This window comes from Megascapheus bottae, chromosome 1, assembly GCF_031878675.1.
Source record: "Megascapheus bottae isolate mThoBot1 chromosome 1, mThoBot2.hap1, whole genome shotgun sequence".
NCBI classification, from domain to species: domain Eukaryota; kingdom Metazoa; phylum Chordata; class Mammalia; order Rodentia; family Geomyidae; genus Megascapheus; species Megascapheus bottae.
The window spans coordinates 65,779,263-65,806,395 of record NC_143509.1 but is presented as its reverse complement, the minus strand read 5'-3'; the positions used below and the strand labels follow the sequence as shown (position 1 = coordinate 65,806,395).

The 27,133-nt window shown below is 39.0% G+C and overlaps 1 pseudogene; it reads right to left on the bottom strand.

Annotated features, from left to right (window-relative positions):
• Positions 1 to 24,228: 24,228 nt before the first annotated feature.
• Positions 24,229 to 24,697, bottom strand: LOC150069359 (large ribosomal subunit protein uL23 pseudogene; annotated as a pseudogene).
• Between the last annotated feature and the right edge of the window lie 2,436 nt (positions 24,698 to 27,133).

Sequence of the window (27,133 nt, the reverse complement as noted above, 5' to 3'; positions counted from 1 at the left end):
AGCATGGTGTGGCAGATCTAGCAGGGATATAGAAGCTCTGCTTTGTGGGGATGCCAAAGCTGGAAGCATTGTGATATAAGAATTCCTTTAAGTTCATTGGTGCAGTCACTTGCAGAGATTTAAAGACAGTGATTATGATGTGATCGTTTAAACCAAAGAGGTCAGATACTGTCTCAAAAGCACAATATAATGTAAAGCTCACACAAAAAGCCGAGTAAGTCTAAGGGGTCTGTGCCTATCATTAACATCAAGCATTTAAATATACGTTCAGAAAAGTGTTTGTTTTGAGGGGGCTTCATTTTTTTTTTTGTAAAACATATAGTAAAGCAGAATTCAGTGCATTAGGTCATACTGAAAACCATAGGAAGACCCAGAAAAGACATCTCTGTCACTCTGACGTGGCACTGACAGAACCTGGAAGCTAAAGAGCCCAAGGAAAAATCCCTCACACAGAGACCAGACCCGACTGACAGGACCCTGAAAATATCTGGAATGGGAAGTATGTGTTCCCGGAAAGGGAAAACGTGGAGCCCTCCCTGCTCCTGTGCTTTGTTTTGTGTGCTGCTGAAGCCAGGTGTGTTCTTCATGGCTCTCTTAGGGCTAGCTACTAAGAGAAAATGCTCTAGACTGAGAGGCTTGAGGTTCTAGATACTGGAAAGACCAAGGGGACTGAATGGCAGTTCTTGGTAGGGCTTTCTTCTTGTTTTGAGACCACCTTTCCCTCACTGTGTGCTCAGGTGGCCTCTTCTAGGTGCATGACATGAAGACATAGGCCTCTCCTCTTCTTGTATGACCACCAAATCCAATAGTTCCAATCCCCTGTTCCAATCTCATTTTACCTTTACTACTTCCTGAAAACAAATATATAGATAATATACCAATGATACAGCAACCTCCTTAGAAATCCTTAAAAGCAGAAATCAGATTTACCTTGTAAAGCAACATGTATTTAAAACATGTTATACATTCCTTATGTTATTATCATCTCTCTTCCTCCTCCCCTCCCACTCCTCCCCTCTTCCCTTCCCTCTCTCCCTTCTTCCCCTAGCCCCTCCAGCTCTCTTCCTCTTCCCCACCCCTCCCCTTCCCCCTTCCCTCTTCCTCTCCCTTTCCCCCTTTTCCTCCTCCTCTTTCTTCTTCTCTTCATTTCCATCTTCCTCCTCCTCGTCCTTTCCCTTTTCATTCTCCTCCTCTTCTTTCTCCTCTTCTTCATTAATATGAAACCCAAGCTAATTTTGAGCTTGAGATCCTCCTGCTTTGACTTCCCACGTGCTGAGATTACAGGTACCACTGTCTCAGCTCAGATGTCTCATTTTTGACAATTTTGTTCAAAATTACTTTCACAGAGATGCCTAGTTAAAAATATGAAAAGACCGGAAGGTGGGGGTGGACAATGTGTTCTGTCTTTACAGGAGTGGATAACTCATCTGCCCCAAAGCAGCTCTGTGAGTAAGCACAGAGATTTTGAGGAGCTACTGTCCTGGGTGAATGGCTAAAGGGCACTTCCCAAGAAATCCCCAGCAGCAACCTTTGTTCCCAAACAGAAGAATCTGAAAGAGCAGTTGTACCTTATGGTTGCCATCCAACAGAGTGGAATCAGACATGTTCTTGGATGAAAGAAGAGACTCAACCCAGAGAGTCTCATCTTGAATCATCAGGATATTTCTCAGGGGGATTTAAGCAACTGGTTTTGCCAGTTAATGTCTGTTTAAAAATGTACTCTTTCGAGCAAGTTTACTGATAAAAATCAAAATCCTTGCAAAACTGGAAACCACCTCAATGAGGGGCTTTTCAAGGCCCAATGTTTGCACTGAATGAAACAGGACGTAGTTAAATGCCTAAATGTCTTTACCAAGTCATAAAGGAAAGGTACTGGACTGAAGTCAGAATGCTGATCTCATCCGTGTTTTGCTCCAATCAGCTTTTCTGGAGAAGTGACCCACTTTCCCCATCTGTGAATAAAAGCATGGGTTAGATCAGTGAGCCTCAGACGTTGGGGTATAAAATGATCAGTTATACTAGAATAGTACATTGAATTAGTGTACTAGAGTTAATTGGGCAATTTGTTTTTAAGGGTAGCCAAGACAAATGTGTGAGATCCTATCTTCCCTTTTCTAAGGCTGTGGCTGTAGGTGCTTCTGTTCCTGTTTTTTTTTTTTTTAATTTTTTTGTTGTTTTTTCTGTATTTTGTTTTTTTTTAACCATATGTTGCTTTTTATCAGGTCGACTGGTCCATGTGGAGAGCAATTTGCTTTTTTTTTAAATATATTTTTTATTGTAATTAATAGAAGGGTTACATGATATTTGCCAGATAAATGGTGCCTCAATTCCCACACATTGATACCCTTTCACATGTCATGGAGCAATTTGCTTTTAATTGTAAGCTTTTTGAGCTGTAGCTCTTCTTCTTCCCTGCAAATTCTGCTTCAATTGTTTATGGCAAGATCTGGATGTTTTCCCTTACATGCATCCTAAGATTATGATACAGGTAAACAATAGATTCATATGCAAACACAGAGGCACATACAACACATACTTTGAGATACACTGTACTAGATAATGTCCTGTTTTTTTTTTCTTTTCTTTCTTTCTTTCCTTTTTTTTTTTGCTGTTGTTTTTTGTTGGTTTACCTCAGGACCTGAACCCTGTCCCTGAGCTTTTTTACTCAAGGCTAGTGCTGTACCACTTTGAGCCACAGCACCACTTCTGGTTTTCTGATGGTTATTTGGAGATAAGAGTCTCACAGTTTCCTGCCCACACTAACTTCGAGGTGTGATCCTCAGATCTCTGTCTTCTGAGTAGCTAGGCTTACAGATGTGAGCCACCAGCACTCAGCTGTAATGTCCTGTTTTTCATATCCTTTAATCATATAATTTTAAGGCTCATCCCAGCAAAACATGCAATTAGGCCTATATTACTGGCTATCTGCAGCAGATCATTGAAAAATAAGCATCTTCAATCCTCACCATGAACACTAGATTAACCCAGTATAACAAAGTCCAGGAGGGAAGGGAAAGAATAATGTTTAAATAATGCTCAGCCATTGCCCGGCTAGCTCAGTCGGTAGAGCATGAGACTCTTAAATAATGCTCAGTTTTGTAGTCTTGTCCTATTTAGACTGATAATTTTCCATCATTATTTATATTCAAACCGTGCCTAAGGGGAAGAGGAAATTCTTCTGAATAGTTGGCCAGAACCTTGTGATCTTTTTCTTCTGCTACCAGCTTTGTCTTTGAGATTTCAAACACTGAGTCCCAGCACTAAGATTAGAGAGAGAAAATGAGACAGAGACAGACACAGAATAAAATAAAACCTAGTGCTTACCTATGATGTCTTATTTACAATGTCATTTCCATAGTTCTTCCTTTCCTATGTTGCAGGCAAGAAACAAGGGAAAAACCCTCCCTATCTCCTCTTCTAGAATGTTGTCTCAAAATCATCTATAACATCCAAGACATCTTTGCAGTTGATGCCTCTGGAGTTTGTCTTAAGTCCTGGAGACTAACTTTATAAAATATATATCAGTAAACATTAAAATTAGCACTGTATAAGAATAGTACTATGGCCAGGTACTGGTGGCCATGCCTATAATCCTAGCTACTCAAGAGGCTAAGCTATGAGGATCATGGTCAAAGCCAGCCCAGGCAGGAAAGCCCTGTGAGACTCTTATCTCCAAATAAGTCACAGAATAATCTGTTAGTGACTCCAGGGGTACCTGTCTAGTCTTGAGCAAAAGAAGCTCAGGGACAGTGCCTAGACCCAGAACTGGCAAAACAAACAAAAAAGAATAGAACCATGAAAGGGAAATGAGTGAGGCAGCACAAACCAACGTTTCTGAATTATCCAGTGATATACAAGTTTATCTGATGACCTGGTAGGAGGATCAATGAAATGATTGTCTCATAGGAAGTTTGATGATGGAGTTGTTCAACTTCGAAGGGAATCAATGAAGAAGAAATAGAGCCTCATTAGAGCATTCTTGGTACTGTAGGAGACCAACTTCAAGCTTAGAGTGGGATATCTCACTAGCTGCCTGAATTCACCTCTGTCAATGAAAGAACAAGGATTGGGGCACTCTATAATACCACTTGCTTTTAACTTTCTCCAGAGAAAGTTCAGAAATAACTTGGAGTCAGACAAGTTAATGTTTTTACATTTCCCATTTATTTTTAACTCCCATCCCAATAATTTACTAAAGAGAGAATAGTTTGTCATAAACCAGGGGTAAGGTATATGGTATGTGATAAAGGGCTGTTTTCCAAAAGAATAAAAGGTCAGTAAACCATCTGAATTCAATTCATCTGAATTTACTTAATTTCCTCATGTTAAGTCAAAGACCTATGTTCATCTTCAATGCATGACTGGCCGAGAGCTATCTTACCACTGATTACTCCCCTTCTGTAATACACTGGGTAACAGAGCTATATTTCGATTCCATGGGGCTTTTTCTTGCTTTTATCTTCTTCTTCTTAGAAGAAGTTGTACAATAAAGAATTTTGAAAAGTTAGCTAGAATAAAAAAAAAAAAAAAAAACAAAGTGGGTATCTGGATATATCATTAGCACATTCTCCATGGAGAGAATGTATTTCTCCTCAGGAAACAAACTCACTAACCCCAGTGCTATTCATCCTTCAGAAGATGACCCACTCTCTTTTTTTTCCTGTTTATCTCAAAAATAAACAAATATCTTTGGTGGCAGAGATTTTATTTCCTAAGATGTATCTCCATTTATCAAATAAATTATTGACTTAGAGACCAAGCAAAACAGGCAAGATCTGGTTTGGTAACCACATCTGACTTACTATGAAATATCTTGCAGACTTTAGTGGTCATGAAGTACTGAAGACTAGTGTCCAAGTAGAAAGTCTAACCAAAAGAAAACTTGGACCAATGTCAAACCATCCTTGCCCTAGTGGCTTGAGGTTGTTCCTCTTTGTTTTTCCTTGAGCTCTTTAGAGGGCCTGATCATATTCTTCTGCAAGTAAATATGCTCTATCTTCCAGATCTAACAAAAGACACCTTTATACTTGGAAACAGCATTAACATGAGAATTTTCAAATCTTTTGAAATTGTTAGACCCCTTGCAATTACATAAAAGAACACAGTGAAGTAAGGAAAGCTTGCTTCATACCAAAAACCTCTTGTAGTCAATCTTAGATTATATCATATTGTATTGCATCTTATATGTATTTCACTTCACATGAGCCCATACCTATAAATTCAATCCACCTTAGCTACATATGGTTGTCCTATAACCACCCCACAGAGCTACATATATACATATATATATATATATATATATATATATATATTTAAGAGAACAGATCTTCACAGGCCCCGAACCAAAAACTTGGGCATCAAATTTCTACATCTAGAGTCCTCTGTTTGGGATAACAACAGGGAGAAGAAAAGAAGAGTGGATCCACAAAAGCATAGCCAGAAAGTCATCACCAGAAAGAGGCTCTCAAATGTGTGGCATTCATGGTAGCAGTCCTTTAGCCCAGGTATAGTTGGAACTTTGTATTTCTTGGCTGCATATCCAAGGATCCAAGGGGAAAATGGCATTTGGGTTGTACATGCAGCTTTCTTTCTTCCTATCATTAATTTCAAAGGAATATAATATATATCATATATGCTATGTTTATATGGTATAATATATAGTATAATATATGTGTGTGTTGTGCCAGGTGTTATAAGTAATTTAGAAATTAAGTATACATGGGTTAGCTGCCAATACCATTCCATTTTTTTTTTGCCAGTCCTAGGCTTGAGCTCAGGGCCTGAGCACTGTCCTTGGACTTTCCTCAAGGCTAGAGCTCTACCACTTGAGTCTCAGCACCATTTCCAGCTTTTTTCTATGTATGTGGTACCGAGGAATTGAACCTAGGTCTTTGTGCATGCTAGGCAACCACACTACCACTAGGCCAAACTCCTAGCCCTACCATTCTATTTTAAACAAGCATTTGTAGACTGGAGGGACTAGGATTTGAACTCAGGATCTTGTACTTGCTTGGAAGTTGCTCTACTACTTGAAACACACCCCTAGTTCTTTAACATGTGGGTAGTTGCATGCTGACCATACTCATTCTCCTTTAGCTTCCACACACAAAACGAGTTGGCAGGAGATTTGGTGGCCAGATATTCAAAACCTTTATCTGACTAACAAATTCCATGACTGGCATTTTCTGGCTAGACCATGGGGTGTCTGGAAGAAAGCCTTCTCCCTGCCTCCCAGAGATAACAAGGGACTACTGGGTAAAGTGGTGCTTTAGTTTATCAACACCAGGACTTGTCAGGATATTAGCACACTTTATAATTAAAAAGCAGCATTGCACTTGAACAAATTCCAGAGTCTTGGAAGAGTTCTGCCTTCAAACCTCAGCAGCCAAAATATGCTAGCTGAGAGAGTGCAAATCCAAAACAGAGTTTAGTGCCAGGGGCCTTTGAAATTATCCTTCCCTGAAGACCTCAAGCAAAGCCTGCTTTTCAGTGGGAATGATTCTGAGCTTTCAGTGTGAAGCTGAGCTTAATTAAGTCTGTCTCCAGACCTTGAGACAGGAAGAAAAAAAAAGAAAAAAAAAGCATATGGAAGGATTTTACATGCTTATTTTTTTCTGACCAACCTAGACTCATAGTTCCTGTAAGTTCCCAAGAGATTGGCTACTCCATGGTTTCAAGCACAAGTGGTAGAAAACATATTCTTGACGTTGTGTTGCTCAGAGTACTTCAGAAAAAAAAATAGAACTACATAATTCAAGACAAAGAGATTGGCTTTAAGGAACTGGTTTATGCAGTGATAAAAGCTGATACATTGAGAATCTTCAGGATGGACCTGAAGTTCTCAGCTTGAATCCAAAGATTGGTGAATCTCCCTTTTTCCGGCAAAATTAGGCTTTTTTTTCTCCTCATACTTCTAACTAATTGGATGAGGACTGGACACACTAGGGAGGAATCTGCTTTGTTCAAAATCTACTTGTTTAAATATTAACATATTCAAAAAAAATACCTTGTCCTAGCAACATCCAGACGAGTGTCAGAACAAATAGTATCCAGATACAGTGGCCCAGCCACTTTGACACTTTGACCTATGAAATGAACTATCACAGGTTCTGGGACTATGAATCTGGTTTAGAGTACAGCAGTCAGTACTGGTACTAGAAATCAGACCCCAAGCACTGTTCTGCTTTTCTAAATTGCACTTGAACATGTTCATCTTGCTACTCTACCTAGCAAAGTATCAGCAACCCCAGAAAGGCCCTGCAATCTTACTAATGGTCAGAAACTCCAGGTTTTATTTCTATTCCAGATGGCTGGAAGGCAAAAATATTCTGTCCTAGTAAGATAGATAGTGTCCATGCGGTAGCAGCTTCATGAAGCATGACTACATTTTCCAAGGAAAAGTTTGAATTTCAGCTGCCAGGAAATCTTATATTTTGCAAATTGGGGTGATATGTCAAGCTCCATAAATACAAGCAAGCCAGGTGACTTATAATTATACTGATTGCTTTTCCAGCTACTTTGCAAGGCCAAAACTAAAGTATTAGTTATTCACATGGTACTTTTCTCTAAGTTTTTTGCACTTTGCATCAGAAATAAGTGTCGATACCTATATAAATATATATATAAATATATATATATATATCCACATTTATGTGAGTGTGCATGCACACAGCATGTGAAAAGTACATCTGGATTCACTAAGGGTTCTCTTAGGCTCCTAAGAATCTAAGTAAAATTTGCCATAATTTGTAGACACTCAGGAGTCATAGAATTATATCATCTCTTTGATATAAACTGAGTTTTTAAAAAAGAAATAAACATATAGTCTGGGATGTAAGAATGTTAAATATCATGAAAATAGCATAAGTTAAACACACATTATTTAGAACACTGTCAAGCACATTTTGTCTCCATTGCTGCCAGTTCTAAATCCAAGATAATATCACTGATTTCTAAAGGTAAAAAGAAGACCAAAAAATTTTGGCCTAATATCCAAAGATACATTGAACATGACACCATTTCCAGAATTGAATCTCCTCATGAAAAATAAACAATGGATAGAAGAGGTACCTTCCAGACGCCTCTCAGCCCTGGGGGAGTGGAGAAGGTCTTACATAGGAACTGTAATTCCTGAAATTGAAAACCCTCTCTTAAGCAGTCTCCAGACCACCTCACATTGCTGGAATTTTCTTACTCTTAAGGATGAAAATTTATCCATTACAGTGAAAAATCCAATATGAAAGTCTAAAGCCAAGGAACAGAATCTTTCCTGTGAGCTCTAAGAAACTGCCCGTTGCAGGGGAGGAAGTCTGATGTCAGAGGGATTAACTGATGACTTCATCTTTCCTCTCCCAATCCTCCCTTTTGATTGAAATTCCTTCCTTGGGACCAATGCCAAAACTCACGAGAAATTTTTTTCCTTCTCATGTTCTTCATTTCTTGGCTCACATACAACATACCAGACATAGCTCTATGAATAAGGGCATAAGAGACACCCTCATGCCCTTAAAGAACTCTTACTTAGCCCTTAAAATGAATGTGAATTATTGTCTTAGATATTCATAGGGAATTGCTTCTACAAGCTCTTTCCAAATACCAAAATCATTGACCAAATATCTACATAGTTACAGTGGCTTCACCAAGTTGCTGCATAAAAATAATAATCACAAGCCCATGCTCTTGGGTAAACAGTAGGCAACACTACTAAAAATAAGCTTATCTTGCTCAAATTCCTTATATAAAATCGTATACTATTTACATGTGTCCTATGTACACTCTCTCCAATACTTTAAGTCATGCTTGGATCACTGATAATACCTAAGGCAAATCAAAATCTGTATATTTGTTGTACTGTTATTGAGGGAATGACCCCCCCCCAAAAAAACGTTTGTACTTATATCACATAGATTCAAATTTATTCCCCAAATAATTTCAATTCACAGTTAGTTAAACTCACAGATGCATAATCCACTGATACAGAGACCCAACTAATGTGATATAACTGGTTAAATAACATACTATGAAATGAGAATCTGGGGACAAAGAAAGGACCTCTAAAGCACAAAGTAATTTATTTTCCTGGGAGGAACCTCTGCGATGATGCACCAATAGCTAAAGGAAGAGCCTTGGTGGTGTTGGTAGCCAATGGGCTCACAGTGAAGTTAGGGTTCTCAACTAGAGTAACTTCCAGAAAATCGGAGCACACAGCAAGACCTCAGAGTTAGGGAGGAAGGTGAGAGTAATGAAGCATTCTCATCACCCTTGCCACTGGAGCCATAGTTCTTCGTGTAAAGCAGCTGAAATTCCAACAGGTCTCACCAAACAGAGCTAGAAAGTAGTCTATGGTCTAAAATGAGTCCCTTGGGATGGCATGACCAAGGAAATGCACATTCTGATGTTCTGAAATACTACCAGGTAATAACTAAAAGTTTTCAAAAGAAGTTACACCACAGTACCATGCTTTACAGGAAAGGTGTCTGTCACTGAACTGTAGAATCCCTGTGTCTATAGAAGATAGGGGGTTAAGCCAAACAACACCTCTTATCACTGATCTCAAGAGTCCTCTTAAAGTAGTCAGCCACCCTGAAGAGTAGAGACGGCGCAAAGTTCTCATTAGCCTGTGGATGTCCACTGACAAAATGCTCTGTTGGCTTTCCTAGCCCTATTTACTCACCTCTGTACACACACCTGAAAACTGGAGACAAATGTAAAACTCACGGGGCAGTGAGCATTCACACTCTAGGATCCTTAGAATCAGAATGAGTATTGTTCCCATACCGTGCTTGAAAATGTATCTTCTTGTGAGATGATAAATGTTTACCCTGGCATATGGGCTTTTAATAAATGTTTATGATGACAATAAAAAAGAAAGAAAATGTATCTTCTTGATATTTCAGGACTGACCCAGTGTCTCCAGCATCCTTACCTTGGGAGCATATAGATGTATGGATATGTGAGGAAATAGGGTGAGAATAGAGATTTAGTTCACTTCTGGTGTGACTATGTAACTTAATCTCCTCTTGGATTACTCACACCCAAAATGCATAGCCTTTCAAAGCCCTGTTCTTCTTGCCACAAAAAAACTACAAGATTATGTCTGATGGTAAAGACAGAACACTTGGAAGTAGCTAGGAGATGGTATGGTGCTACAATCTATGGTGTGCTGCCTAGATTTTTAGTGTTCTCTTCCATGGGGTGACTGATCCCGGATGCTCTCAGGCTGCTCTGATGAATTCTGTTGGTGCTACTGCTATAAATGCAGGAATTCATGATTTATAGTCAGCTTCTCTCAGCTCGTCTGGGCCCAGAAATTTCTACTAATGACTCAGTTTTTCCTCCAGCCCTGGAGTCCACCTAGACTCTGACTAGCCTTCTAACATGATCTTACAAGTCTCAGTTCCAGCTGCCCCAACTTGACGAGTTTCAGCCAACTTTTCTCATTCTTATAGCAAGTAGGAATTTCCAAATCTGTCTACGTCTTTTGAGGACAATGGTAACTCTTGTCTTGTCGCCATACTTTCAGGGGGCTCTGAGTTAGGCCCTCTTTGTAGCCTCCCCAAACAAAATGTTGGAGTTATAATGCCAGTACCTTCAGACTGTGGGCACATTTGGAGATAGGGTTACTGAACTATAATTAGTTACGATGAGGGCATACAAATCCTAAAGGCCCTAATCCAATAGGACTGATGTCCTTATAAGAGGAGAAGAGACTGAGACACAGATCCCAATTGGAAAACATCATGTGATGATGATGTTTTCAGAGGCTGATTTGCTGTACCTGTAAAACAAGGAATCTCAGGTATTTTGGCAAATACCAGAAGCTAAAAGAACAAAAGGAAGAATCCTATCACATAGGCTCCACAGGAAGCGTGGCTCTACCTACACCTTCATTTTGGACTTCCAGCCTCCAAAACTGTAAGACAATTCGTTTCTCTTGCTTAGAGCTACCCAGTGTGTGGTCCTTTGCTCTGGCAGACTTGGGAAACAAATGTACTCTCTGAGGATAGAGTTGGGATCTTCTGAGTCCTGTGATTGGGCCTCTTTCTAGCACCCTAAGCAGGAAGCAGACCAGCCCTGCTTCTCTTCTTTCCAGCATTGCTCTACATCACGTTCACCTCCACCACCTAACAGCCTCTCACTGTTCTATGGATTCTTGGTTTCCTGCAGGACTGACTAAGAGCTCCTCCACATCAAGTAGGCTGTATTCATCTGAATTGAGATCTTTATTTTGAAATGTCTTCTTACGTATTAATTTCTCATTGCTCTTCCTCAACCATGCACAGTAAAGACAATTTACTATCTTCTATTTGGGGAGGCAGACACCGAAGCATTTCATTGTCTTGAAATTCCACAAGTCATGCACATACAGGGATCATCCCATGGAACTTTCCACAATGAGGGAAAGTTCTGATAATTGAGAACAGGGCAGTCAGTCACACGATCATGCCTTTGTGGTTTCTCTATTTGTATCACTCTCTCCTCTTCTTGAGAAGTAGGCACATTTTTGCCATGCATGCCTTCTGGTCCTCCTCCACTGGCTGTCTGCCCAGTTCCTTCTGGAAGTCTGGACCAGAAACCACCTGTCAGACTTGCAGTCATCCACGCTTGTCAGAGGGAATCAGAGGCAGTGTATCTCCACACAAAAACATTTTTATCCGAATCCTTTGGTGGCTTCGATTTCAAATCTTAGTGTGCATTAATGTGCATGGTGGGTTTTGTGTTTACTGTAGAGCCATGTTCCTCCCAAGAACATGGGAATGGACATCATCGGTTGCCTTTAGCATCCCTTTTTCCATTGTTCTTTAACAGAACTGTGATTTGGGGGAGGTATCCACTCCGATTACCTCATTCCACATTCCTCAATGGCCTGACTGTTTTGAGGCTTATCTCATAACTTTTCTTTGTGGCTGATTCTGGAATGGGCATGTAAAACAATTTAACTAGGGGTTTCTAGTTTTTTGAAAGTCTTTATTCTTGAGAAATCCTTCAGGAAGGGCATCTTCTTTACCCTGGAAATGGAAGTCAAACATATAACCCTGACTGCAGCTGGCAGGTAGGGTAACAGCTATCATGCTATTAGGAGAATAAGAGTCCTTAGGTTCTCAACAGAGATCGAAGTTGGGGGAAAATGTGTTGGTCAATGAACTTGAAGCCCAGTGAGTGTACAATGATGTCCATTGATGCAAGCAAATGAATTTTGTATAGTCTAAGCTAATTTGATTAAAAGATTCCAAACAGTTGCAAACTTTACTAGACATTTAATAATATGTCCTATCTGGAAAGGCCAGGGAAATTTAACCTTTTTAGGCATACAGACATAAAAAATTCATTACCTCTGAATTTCCTTAAAGCAATGGCAGAAGTGTTCCTTACATTTCTGCTTGTGTAACTTTCTGTGTCATAATGGCCTCATCTTTTAAGACTTGCAATTTAATCTCTAAATTCAAGTAAAACTGTCCATAGTATACTCCAAGGAAAAGACATCGGCATAGGTCAGAAAACAGAAATATCAAAAAAGAAAAAATATACATTGCATGAACAAAAATCACTGTAGTATAATTGAAAGCATACACAAAAAGGTGTGATCTTTTTATGTTATATCCATATCCTTATTTCTGTGGCTGTATTTCTACTTTAGTAATGTATAAAGATGAGGATTCTTTTTTTCTTTTCTTTTTTTTTTTTTTTTTGGTAGGACTTAAACTTGGGGCCTGAGCACTGTTCCTGAGGTCTTTTGCTCAAGGCTACCACTTTGAGCCACAGCAGCATCACTTCCAGTTTTCTGGTGGCTAATTGGAGCTAAGAGTTTTGTAAGCTTTTCTGCTCTGGCTGGCTTTAACCACAATCCTCAGATCTCAGCCTCCTACGTAGCTAGGATTGCAAGTGTAAGCCACCAGCACCTGGCTATATGACAATTCTTACACCCTGAAAAGAAAAGATCTGTAAGCCTTTAAGATACTGTTTTCAAAAAGTTCTCACCATTTAAACTCTTCAGTATAGGCTTATACAGTGTGAAAATCATACTGACTATACATAGAATAAAGTGAGATAAATAGATATTCTCAATTGAAAGAATATGTAAACCATACTTGGTAACCCCTGCATTAGTTTAGTTTCACTTGGATGTGCTCAGTTTGGGGTTCACTTAAATCTTTACTCTATTAGAGGCATGTCCTTTCATCTTTATAGTTTTATTATTTATATTAAAATTATAAAACTAAAGATTTTCTTGTCACATACTATTTTAAATTTAAGCCTCAAAAATATAACATCTATGTTAAGTTCCTCCAATATGACATTTGTTTAAAATATCCAATTATTTAAAAGGATGCCCTTGAAACACTAAGGAAAACTCTATCCACATATGGGTAGCCAAAACATCCATGTCTTTTTTCTTTCTGTTGCCTGAGTCTTAAGGGCTCTTGGTAGAAACAACAAGAATTGAACTCTAATTATTTCCTGAAATAAATTGGGAGTTCTGGATAGAAGAAAACTTGATAATAGCAGAACAAAGGAGAGATCCTTAAAGCCCAATGGTAGTTTTGAAATTTTGTTCCATGACAAGGTAGGAATGCAAGAACGTCACCATTCCACATTCTTTTGACCATTCTGCCAAGGGAGGTGCAGTCATGTGGTAAAGAGTGGGGTTGATTTAGAAAGCTGAATCAGAGCCCACTGCCAGAGGGTTCTGCTTCTCCGTATCTCAGGGAGCAGCCTACCTCAGGCAGCAAAACAGGGCTGCATATCTGCAATTTCTAATTATAGGATGGATCCCAGACAGGACTTGATGGGTGGTTTGGAATCAACCATCATCATTAGTTCTTTGACCTCTTACAAGCACAAGTCCATTCTTTGACAGGGACAACTTATTATTACAGCTCTTTGGAGTTTCTATCCCAAACTAGGAAGTGTGGAGTGAGCAATGCTAACAGGAATGTTAAAACACTCATAGTCCTAGCTAAATAAATATCTGTCATATTTTTGCTACAGGAATGTAAAGCACTATGATCACTTTTGCGTTTTATTTATTTACTTATTTATTTTTGCCAGTCCTGGGACTTGACCTCAAGGCCTGGACACTGTCCCTGAGCTTCTTTTGCTCAAGGCTAGCACTCTACTCCTTGAGCCACAGTATAACTTCCAGCATTTTCTGTTTATGTGGCACTGAGGAATTGAACCTAGGGCTTCATGCATGCTAAGCAAACATTCTACCAGTAAGCCACATTCTCAGCCTACTTTTGTCTTACTACGGGGAGGAAAAAACTCATCTGGAAAAGAAGTATTTAATTTAAGATAATTCAGTGTCTTAAAGTTTGATTCATGATCCCTGTGTGGGATGCTTTATCTGCCTTCATTCATTCAGGTTATTTATTCAGAAGGCAGATTGTAATGACCTTCAGAGCAGATCAGAATGAATGATCAGTTTATCCTCTTTCATGCTTTTAAAGGGGATAGTACATAGCACATAAAAGGTGCTCTGCTGAATGTTGAATGAATCAGAAATCACTGCTCTGTTCTTATTTTAATTATACTTTGCCGAATGCATCTCTTTTTTTTTTTTTTGTCAGTCATCAGGCTTGAACTCTGAGTCTGGGCACTATCCCTGAGCTCTTCAGCTCAAGGATTAGCACTCTCCCACAATGCCACTTCCACTTTTCTGGTGGTTAACTGGAAATGAGAGTCCCACAAAGTTTCCTGCCTAGGCTGGTTTTGAACTGCGATCCTCAGATCTCAGCCTCCTGAGTAGCTAGGATTAAAGGGGTGAGCTACCAGTGCCCAGCTTGTAAGATATGTCTTAAAAGCTACCACTGGGAAATTGAGTTTTGCTTCAGTGGTTTAAAGTTTGCCTAGTAAGTGTAGGGCTTGGGTACAAGTCCCAGCAACAAATAAAGTTAAAATTAAATTCATTTGCGTGAATTATCTGTTTGATTGTAATATAATGATAATTTAACTGTTTCAATTGAGTCAAAACTACATTAAATTGATGAGCTAAGTACAAATACTATATTTTGTGATTTCAAATACATTAGGAATTCTTTTATTAAATATATAATTTTTCTAATGATAATAAGCAACTCTGGAGTGAATTGATCCAAGAATTTTGTTAAAACTCTCATGAGACATTGTCCAAGAGAGTGCTTTGTGAAGTGATCTGAGCTTTCCCTGAGGCACAGTATCAGATTGGGAGGAAAGTCAGATATGCTTAAAGTTAGATCTTCTGCTTGCTGGCTGTACACCCACAGACTAACTAGCTTCTTTATGCATAAAGTAGAACTGTCAATATATATGTTGTCCTTCTCCTCCCTCCTCCTCCTCCCTCCTCCTCCTCCCTCCTCCTCCTCCTCTTCCTCCTCCTCCTCTTCCTCCTCCTCCTCCTCCTCCTCCTCCTCCTCCTCCTCTTCTTCTTCTTCTTCTTCTTCTTCTTCTTCTTCTTCTTCTTCTTCTTCTTCTTCTTCTTCTTCTTCTTCCTCTTACATTCCCTCTCCCACTTCCTCTTCTTCCTTCTATACTTCTTCCTTATCTTCCTCTTCCTCCTCTACCTCTTCCTCATCTTCCTCTTCCTCTTATTCTTCCTCCTCCTCCATTAGAGGCAATATTTTTTCTCTTACTAAATATTAAGAATGATAAGAGAAAAAAGGAGAGGAAAAAAACAAAATAAGCCAATATGCTCTCAAATCATATTCTCATAGTCTTCTACCTTGAAAGATCTGTAAACTGGTCTCTTTCAAATTGCCCTTCTGAAATTGATCAACTGTCTATTAAATTGATTTATTTAGGAAAATTGAGTGATTAAATTCTCTTGTCCCTTGAACAGTTACCTGTGACCTCTGAGGTAAAGTTCAGGGCCATTACTGTGACTTCTAGAGACTTTTCAGAACTGAGTCTGCCTGCACATTTAGCCTCAGCTTTGGGGCTTCTACCTATCCTTCACCAATCTTCTTGATTATGACTCAGTACGGCAAGTATTTCAACAAACAATGACAGCTCTGCTCAATCTCAGTTTTCTTCTGAGAAGTATCAAATAACCAGGCTGAAAACACGTAGATTTGTATGTAGATTTGACGGCCCCCAAATAGTGCTTTTTTTCCCCTATTGAAAACAATGAAGAGATAAATACTAAAGTGTAGTAGAAGAAGAAAAATATCTTCTTCATGCCATAATGTTCACAACGGAGGACATGACCAGATGCATGACTTTGAACTTCCTAAAAGTGTGTTCCACCTGCCAGTGTGTGATTTCCTACCAGGCCTGCCCCTGGAAACAGCTCAAAGGAGCAGCAACTTCAGCTTCTGAGTTTGGCTGGCTGCCATCTAAGAAAAACCAGGTTATTACCCAACACACCAAAGAGAGAACTGCCTCCTCTCCTTAGGGACAGAATGAGTCAAATGGGGGCAGGAGGCCAAGAGGTTTTTCAGCAACTAATGTCCAGACATGTCAACATGCAACCAAGGGAAACTGGCCTGCTCCCACCCCAATATCGTCTGATTGGTTTCCATGTGAGTAATATTTCCCATAAATGGCCAAAAACCTGGGTCACAAAGATATCCCCAGATGGGTGCCAGTGGCTCATGCCTGTTATCCTACCTACTCTGGAGTCTGAGATCAGAAGATCATAGGTCAAAGCCAACCTGTGCAGGAAAGTCCATCACACTAATCTCTAGTTAACCTCCACAGAAGTGGAGCTGTGGCTCAAGTGATAGGGCCATAATCTTGAGCACAAAAGCTCAGAGACAGCTCCCAGGCACCAAGTTCAAATACCAAGATCAGTATACACACACAAGCACACACACACACACACACACACACACACACACACACACACACACACACACACGGTATAACTGAATGTATTAATCATCTGATCTCCCTCTCTAATCCCCTCTATTCTGTAAGCACCAGTGATGGAACAGGTATTTAGATAAACCTTCCTTATACAGACTTTAAAACATTTTAGCTTCTAAAAAGTTCTACATATTTCCCTTTTAGTTAACCCAGTTAAACCTAGGAAGTATTTATTGAGTCCCTGACAAGTGCAAAACACTATAGGGCATGAAGAAGACTTCCCAGTGCTTTTTTAGCCCTTCCATCCTTTCTCAAATGGAATAAATATGGTTGCTTGCAAGATGAAAAGGAATATAGGCAAATATTTACAGTTGCCATCCTAATTTCCAAGTGTTTTCCTGACTACTTAGGAGACTCCTCACTCAGAGTGTAAAACATTTACCTTCTTTTATCATCAGCATCACTTAGAGCCAAGATACTAAGGATAAAAATGTCATGGACAACCAAGGGAGGCCATCAGTCTTTCATTTTCTCTTGGATATTGCTTCATCCCACTACAGCTTGTAATTGGTAAAGAGAGGAATTAGGTGAAAGGGTTTGGATGGATTATTCTAATCTAGCACCACATTGCATAACAACTCAAAGAGCAAATAGATTATTTCATCTCTCTGAATGGAAGCATCATAGTTAATCTCCTATCCTGGATTCCTGAATTTTTCTTTATTCTTCATTTAAAAAAATAGACTGACATTGTATATTGTAGAACTGGGAGGTTAGCCATATTATTGATCCTTAACTAATAATCTTTTAACTTCCTATTATCATACATATTATCACCAAGGATTAGATATGAATCGAATTGCTTAAAGGTGCATATTCAGAGTAAAGACTCAACTTCAGCTTTTTAGTTCTACTTTTATGGAGAGATTTGCAATTTTGCTCTCCTATCTCGTTCTTACCTACACTAAATGATACACATAAAACTACTGAACTGTGGAGTGGAGCTCACATCCTCTGAATTCTTCCAGATTGCCATATTTCTTTCTCTTCTTCCTCTAATTCACAAGTGTTCACTAGATTAGTGGTAGGCGTATGATATAGTTTCTTCATCATATGCTGATGCTGCGATTTCTCCTCAGAAAAGACCTCACAAGTTCAGGTGATTTAAAATTCTTTCTCTTGTGTGTAGCAATTTTCTATTCAATTGTGAAATATCATATTGCATAACAGTAGTGACTTTTCAAGGAAAAATGGCTGTCCCCTTTTTAGTGTGTATAAATCCTTTGTTTCCAAAAGCTATGAGTTAAGAAAATGACAATTAAAATAGGCAACACAGCCCAGAGTTTAATCACAGCATAGTGAACACGAAGTATTATGGAACTTTAGGAAACTTATATTTGTGTATTTTGCTTTGGAGAGAGGGAGAGGGAAGGAGGGAAAGGGGGGGGAGAGAGAGAGAGAGAGAGAGAGAGAGAGAGAGAGAGAGAGAGAGAGAGAGAGAGAGAGAGAGAGAGAGAGAGAGAGAGAGGGAGGGAGGGAGGGAGGGAGGGAGGGAGAGAGAGAGAGAGAGAGCGAGAGAGAGAGAGAGAGGGAGCGAGAATCACAACACAGTATTTTTTTTTGGTCAGTTGTGAGGCTTGAACTCTGGGCCAAGCACTGTCCCTTAAGTCTTCAGCTCAAGGCTACCCTGGAGCCACAGCCCCATTTCAGGTTTTCTAGTGGTTAATCGGAGATAAGAGTCTCACAGTCTTTACTGCCCAGGCTGGCTTTGAACTGCAATTCTCAGATCTCAGCCTCCTGACTAGTCAGGATTACAGGCATGAGTCACAGTGCCTGGCCACAACTCAGTATTTTTAAATCTCTATATTTACTTAAGACCTGTAGGCAGTAAGACAAATAAAAGGAAATCACAAATAATGGAATCAGAAATATTGTAGAAACTTTAGTAAAACACCTTACATACTACATTTTTAAACATTTCCAAGGAATCATTTACATTTATCTAATGCAACATGTACTGAATAATGAACAGGATTTTAAAAGAAGTTGCCATATATTTAAAAAATTATTAGACTTCAGAGAAAATATTTCTTTATTTAAAAATCCCATTTTTTTTCTTTTTCTCAAAATATGTGGGAACTATGAAGGTAAAAGGAACCTTACCACCAGCACATTTCTAAAGTCAGTTAAGTTAGAAGCCAAGCACCGGTGGCTCACACCTGTAATCCTAACTACTCAGGAGGCTGAAATCTGAGGATCATGATTCAAAGCCAGCCGGGGCACAAAAGTCTGTGAGACTCTTATTTCCAATTAACCACCAGAAAATTAGAAGTGGCGCTGTGACTCAAATGGTAGAGCACCAGCCTTGAGTTGAAGAGCTCAGGGACAATGCCCGGGCCCAAAGTTCAAGCCCCATGACCAAAAAACAAACAAATAAATAAATAATAAGTTACTAGGGCTCTTCTGCAGTCATCAGTTTAAACCTATCTGAAGTAGTAATCAATGATCCTATCATAAAACTCTGCTCATTCATTTTTGTTAAATATATTTATGCTCTATTTACTATATCCCAATATACATTATCATTCAAGGCCAAATCAGAATAAGTATTGATTGTTCCAGACAAAAAATATGCAAGCAAAGACCTGGGTTCAATTCCTCCATACCACATACATGGAAAAAAATAGCCAGAAGTGGTGCTGTGGCTTAAGTAGTAGAGCCCTAGCCTTGAGAAAGCCCAAGGACAGTGCTCAGGCCCTCAGGTCAAGCCCTAGGACTGGAAAAAAATGCAAGCAGAAATAGCTATATAGCCATTTATCTAGAGAGATACATAGATACAATTAACATGAATAAAAATATAAATATAGATATGGATGTAGGACAGATATGCCCTAGGTCAAAGATATAAATAAATTCAAAGTGGGGTTAGCTAAATGGATGAACACTGGTGCCAAAGGTAAGCTATTATACTAACTCCTAAATTTTAAAAAGTTTACAAGACTCGCAGTGGATCATTGGTAGACCAGATAGATAATGTAAGCTATCCCACAGGGTAAAGGAATTTGTGTGAGAGAGAAAAAAGAGAGAGAAATTCTCTGTCATCTTGGGACCAGGAAGCAGCAGGAAAGATACATGGCATGGCTTCCTACAATGTTGGCTCTGGAGTCTGACTTAAACCCTGCATTTCTGGCTTTAAGTTCATTCCACACCAACTCTGTCTCTTATCTATACCCTACAAGAATCGTAGTGTAGAAAATCGGTCCAGGGATATCTCTGACTGCTCCCACAAATGCTGTATATTTCAGTTTAACATTTGCTCAAAGATCAAATTTCTTAAGATTTATTTGGAAATAGTGCAAGCTGAAAAATGCACTGATCTAAGAGAAGCATTACTAAATCAAAATGAGATTGCTTTAGAACTTTCCTGGAAACAAGGCATTCTTATTTCTTGTGAATGTTGTATCAAGGGAGAATTCAGCAGTTCAAAATGTTCATCTTTATAGCCAACTTCAAAGCTTCTATTGTAAAAACTAAGATAAAAGTGTGACATCACTTGCAGGTTTCTCTCTATATATTGGAGTCATGACTCATTTTATATGTCTGATGAGACAAGTTTTCTGTGTGGTTGCTCCTTTGCCTTTTTTCCCTTACTCCTAATTCAAAAAATATAGGAATGAGGATGACTACATCTATAAAGGTCACTCTTGCCGTGTACTTCCAGGCTGAAAAAAAGACTATAGAGACACAGCAACTAAGTGAAACACATGTTCCCCAACTGGATCCCTCAAAGGAGCTTTTTGGAATGATTAAACTTGAATGGAGTTTGTGAATTCAGTGTGTATCAGTGATAGTGTCCTGACTGGTCTTTGTATAATAGTTATCTAGAGAATGTCCTTGTTTGAAGGATTACACAATAATGTATTCAATGGCCATGAACATCATATAAATAACTCATTTCCTGGGGAAAAAAAAGGTCTTTGTTTCTTTCTTCTTGGGGTTTTTCTGATTAATCTTTGATTTTCCTAGTTTCTGTAAACTATTGTCTGAAAAGTTTTATTTCTTTTTTAATTCTACATCTGCTATTTTAATTGTTTTCCTTAAATCTTAAAAAAAATATTCGACAGTAAAAGAGATGGTGAGCCTTATTCCTAATTTTTATAGAAATGCCATTGGTATTTTTTTTCTCATGTTGGTTTCAGGCTAAAATGACATGTCAGGGAACATGGATCCAATGGATGATGTTTATAACGTTAGCCACTCAGGAGGCTGAGATCTGAGGATTTCAGTTCAAAGCCTGACTGGCAGGGAAGTCCATGAGACTGTCATCTCCAATAAACTACTCAGAAAAAGCCAGAAGTGGCACTGTGGCTCAGGCAGGCAGTAGAGCGCTAACCTTGAGAAGAAGCAGCTCAGAGATAGTATGCAGGACCTGAGTAGAAGCAAGTCCAGAAAAAAAAGAAAAGAAAAAAACAAACTCAGCTGGACCTCTGTATCTCTCTTTCTTATTGTTGACCTTGAACAACTTCTTTGTGTTTTCTTTTTGCCTTATTTACATTGTCTGCAAAATTAATGACTGGCCACCAGCTATCTTTTATACTCAATTCTATCACCACTAAAGTTTTTCCTCTTTATTACATCAAGAATAACTTGACCACTGGTACTATTCCAATATTTGAAAACGAGACGGGAGTACCTCACTTTGGGGTTACATTAACCATTATTGTGAGTTTTTAGAATGTTAGTTTTCCTTAGACTCTAGTTCCTTGTTTGTAAGATGAAAATCATAGAGTTATTGTGAGAATGAAATGAGAAAATATTTTCAGAGTATATATACAACAAATGGGAGGATTTATCTGACAAGATTTTCCCACTGGAAGTCGAAAATTCCTCAGGAAGGTACTGAGAACAAGGATGCTGATTTCTTTCTTCCTAATATGAGATTTTGTCAAAGCTAAAAGATGCTATAGCAACAAGGTTCCCAAGAAAGTTACTTTAGTAAGAATAGATTCAGCCAGTGGCTCATGCTCGTAATCCTAGTTACTCAGGAGGCTGAGATCTGAGGATCAGTCCTCACAGTTCAAAGCCAGCCTTGGCAGAGAAGTCTGCATGTGCCTCTTTTCTTCAATTATTCACCAGAAAACCAGAAGTGGAGCTATGGCCCAAAGTGGTAGAGCACTAACCTTAAGGGAAACAGCTCAGGGACCTCATGCAAGCTCTGAGTTTAAGCCCCTGGACCAATTAAAACAAGAAGAAGAAAATGAGTGACAACAAATCCTAACAAATACAATTCGACAAAAAAAAATCCTTTTCTTTTGATCTCTAAGTATTTCCTAATATAATAGTCCTTGTTATCCAAGTTTTATATTTCCATGAACAAAAGACCATCATGGTCTGAATATACTAAGTGGAAAATTCTAGAAATAAACAACTGATAACATTCTGACTAGTATGATTAGATTTCAAGCTACATACCGCATCCTATATGGGATATGAGTCCTTCCTTTAATCAGTGTGTCCACATTGTATATGCTGTTCACCCATTTATACTTAGTAGCTGTCTGAAACACGGTATTTACCACTGACACACTGCAGTGCCTTTGTTTAAACTATCCTTATTTTATTTGGTAATGGCTTCTGAAGCAGGACTCATGATAATAGTGATTTGGATATACTTAAGAGAACTCATAAAGAGTTTCCTTTAAATAAAAAGGTGATATTGCTCAACCTAATAATAAAAGTAAAGGAGTTGCTAAGTAACTAGTTATTTTTTTCTCATTTTTTTATTAAGTAGATTATAATTCCACAAATCAGGTATCATCAGTACAATACACCTTGATCAATGTGACCCTTTCATCATTTTTCCCTAAATAACTAGTTATTTTGATAAAGTAAAAGGGAAAAAGTCACTTTCATATAACTTTCACTATCGCATACTATTATAATTGCTCTGTTGCATTATTAATAAAATAGGGCCTAATTTATAAATTAAAATGTATAGATATGTATATACATGAAACAATATAGTGTTGGCACATGCAGTAGTTGCAGTGGTATTTGGAGTTTCAGGTATCCTTTGGGATACTACTGGATTGTATTCCTCATGAACAAAAGGGACCTGCTATATTCGTTTGCTAGGGACCATTGGAAAATATCTATACTTATTCTACCCTACAGTGCCCTGTTGTTGCTGTTGATAGGCATAGTGTTGAAGTTGTATCATTCTATGGGAGAATTGTGGTAAGATAGCATGGTAACCCAGGATGTCTGGTTTTTTCAACTTCAATAGCCATGTTTCCCAGACGGTCAACATCTGTGCTTCACAAATGAAGGTCTGTTGATCTTCAGTTTTCAGAGGTTGGTTCAGCTTTCAGCTTCTCAATCATCTCTCTCTTCTTGTTGAGTACAGGTTGGCTTCAGTCCCAGTGTCTCCTCTGAGATTCGGCAGAAGATCATAATGGAGGAGGAAGATACACAGAGAGAGGAGCTCAAGGAAGATGGAGGTGCTGATGTACCCCATTTTGATGAGAACTCTATTGGTCAGTACATCGTTCAGAGACTTCCAGCAAATATTTATAAATATAGAAAGGGGAGGGGCTAGTGTGTTTTAATATAAATCTAGGTGTCTAGCTAGTACTAGCTAACCTGAGTCTAATAATCCCTGCTCAGATCTTTAATTCAAGTGCCCATTAATAGGTCTGCGTATCTTACTTCACTGAAGACACTTGGAGAGTTTTCTCAAACTGGATGCTGTGGGATATGAAGAATACAGTATCTAGTGTGGAGGGACTTTTCAGTCGTTCAGACATGAAGTCCACACAGAGAGGGGTGGGATGGGATGCATAAAAGAAGTCAGCAAGTTTGTGAGCTCTAGAGCAACTGATGCTATTACCATTTCCTCCCAGGAGGCAGAAGCCTCCAGTTCAACTTGTTCTGTTGCACAGAATTTGTGGTTCTGGTTGAAATCCTTGCAAAATATCCCCTATGCATTCAGAGAAATAAGTGGCCTTGTCAAATGTGTATTTTCCTTATAATTTCAGTTATTCAGTAGATGGTCTGGCAAATACGGGATTTAGGCGTGTGCTGAGTGCTTTCCTTTCTTTCAGCATTTCTCTATAACCAGCTCAGCATGGCAATGTCCTCGATTATTTATGGGAGGTGATTTCCATCTTGATGTAGTATTTTATTTAAATACTCTTTATGCTAAGTTCCAGAGATAAGGAGTTAAAAACAGAATGCTCCTGGGCAAATAACCCTAAGGATTTTCCACTATACTTGTTATATGTGTGTGTGCGTGTGTTGTATATAGATATATATACAACACACGCACACACACACACACACACACACATACACATCCATTTTATAGTGTAGGTATGGTGTATAAAAGGGAGAATGTTTTTTAGTGGGAAAATGATGTATATTTATAATTAGCCAGCTGGATGCAGTTCAGATGATTCCAATTTTATTGGCAATATCTAGAGCATCATAGTCAGGAGCCAGTGGAACATGTGCCTTTTTCTCTCCATCAGGCCGGATCAGGGTCTTGACCTTAGTCACATCAATGTTATAGAGCTTCTTCACAGCCTGTTTGATTTGATGCTTGTTGGCTTTGACATCCACAATGAACACAAGCGTGTTGTTGTCTTCTGTCTTCTTCATGGCTGACTCAGTGGTCAGGGGGAACTTGATAATCGCTAGTGGTCAAGCTTGTTTCTCCTCTGAGCACTCTTGCGTGGATATTTGGGCTGTCTCCAGAGCCGCAGGGTCTTGGGCCGCTGGAAGGTGGGTGAAGTGTGTATCTTCTCCTTTTTGTGGCTGTGGATGCCTTTCAGCACTGCTTTTTGGCTTTCAAAGCCTTTTCCTTGGCTTCGGCTTTAGGAGGGGCAGGAGCTCCCTTCTTCGCTTTCAGCACCATCTCCGTGGAAAGGGTTTCCAGTGTCGATTTCCTAGGGCTTATAGAATCAAGTCTCCAAGGGAGAATTTTTAAGGGATTTTTTTACTTTTATGGGAGTCATCAAGTCTACAATTATAGGAAATGTGTATCTTAAACAGATTTGAAATATAAAAGAAATGCTACAATACAAAAACAATGTGAAGTATGTTATCCCTTAACCACCACCAGGCATAAAGTTGGGAAAAAACTTTCAGAAGAGGATGATTTTTGAGTTGACTATTACTGGGTAAACTGATCATGAAGGAAGAAGTGAATAAGTGTGATTCATAGGGTAACTGCAAAGTTAGTGGTCATTGAGACATTCCTTTTTTTTTATAGGAAGAAGAAGAAGAAAGTGGTAAGCTATTAGATGAGGGGTGGGAATAAACTTGGAATAACCAGATGGCTTATTCTGTTGGTTTTCATGAGAATTCCTGGACTATTTTTATCCCAAAGGCTCTGGAAAGTCAAGGAAGAATTGTAATCATTGGAGAGATGTGAATAGATGATCAGTATTTTCAACCAATGGGTGGACTTACCCAATAAACATTTACTGCTATGTCTGCCTTGCTGCACAGGGAATATAAAAGTAAATAAGAGCCTGCCTTCCCAATCAGAAATTTTTTGCAAGAGAAGGAGGAGGGAACAGGAGACTGACAAAAGAATTGAAATTGTTATTTATTGCTATTGAGACAAGAAATTTTGGAAATTATAATTCCAGTGTCTGAGGGATATTCAAGACATAGAAGTGAAGGTTGAGGATGAAGCCCTTGTGTTAGTGTGTGTGCTTAGCATGTGGGAGGCGCTAGGTTTTTTTTTTTTACTCTAGTACTACATAAAAAAAATGATTTGGAATGGATTGTTGAAAAGGGTTAATAAAGAATGAAGGACACAAGAACAATTTCAGATCATGGAGGTGGATGAGTGGCTGTAATCAACTTCTTCCAGAATGCAATGAAGGAGGGCTGGGGGTTGCACGTAATGTTTGGGAAGACTGAGTCCACTTATCTAAGGGACATCTCTATGTGTGGAGATAGTCTGCACCTTTCTCCTTCTGCTTGTCCTGGGAATTTCATGGGTTGGAATAAAAACCAAGGATTAATATTTCCAATGAGACCATAACATCGTGGTGTACAGTTGTTGAACATTTACTGTACAATACTAAAACCTCCCCCCCCCTTTTTTGCCAGTCCTGGGGCTTGAACTCTGAGCCTCAACTCTGTCCCCTACATGCCTTTTGCTCAAGGCTAGTGCTCTACCACTTGAGCTACAGCACCAATTTTTGCTCTTTTTCTGTGGTTAATTGAAGATAAGAGTCTCATGGACTTTTCTGCCCAAGCTGGCTTTGAAATGAGGTCCTCAGATCTCAGCCTCTTGAGTACCTAGGATTACAAGCGTGAGCTACCAGTGTCTGGATAACTAATTAACAGTGAAGTATTCATCACATGTCATGATAACCTTCATTGATGCAATCCTTTACAATCACCTGTATCAGTAATATCCCACCCGAATAACCACTCTGACAGCTTGTCAATGTGAGCTTTTAGCAGGTAGAAAACAGAATATTACATCAGAGTTTCCTTGATTACATTGCTTGTCAAAGCTCAACAAACTACTGGAGTGAGACCCTCTACCAGTGCTCCATTCTGAAGTGGAAGAAAGAAGAGAGGAGATAGTCCTCACAGTTTACCCAGTACTGGGGTGGGGTGGTGGGGAGGGAGGATGTTATTTTGGTGGTACTTGGGCTTAAACTCATATAGGGACCTGTGCTAAACAAGTACTCATTTTTTGCACTCATTTTTTTTTTAAGAGTCTTGCTATTTTTAATCTGGGCTAACCTTCACATCCAATCTAGCTGGAATTATAGGCATGAACCACCACTCTAAGCCCTATTTGGAATTTTATATAGAGGAATAGGAAAAAGAGACCCAGAAGCTCTAACCATAGATCTGGTGTAGAAGAGGAATACATCCTTTAAATTCACCCTTCTTTGCTTCTTGGCTATCAAATTCATTTCAATATACGTATATGTGAATTTCTTCTGGTGAATTGTTGAGTTAAGTGGTTTAAGGCTAACTTTAATATTAACATTAAAGGTATATCAAAGGTATATCAGTATACTCATGTTGAAGTTCTAGAGATGTTTTGGGCATCATCCTTGAGTGATCAAAGACAGTGAGTATTAAGGTTTTTATTGCTCACTTGCTTGTTTGTTTTGGACTCTGGTTGAATAATAAATTTCAGTCACTTCCATCAATCACATTTATTATGCATATTTGTAATTTACAGAAACTCTTCGTTCTTGGGGATAGCCAAAAGACCAAATGAGTTGAATGAAAAACTTTACTAGTTGTCCCGTCCAGCGGGATGTCAACTAGGGCCAAGAACCTAGAGGAAGGAATGAAAGGGACAGGAGAC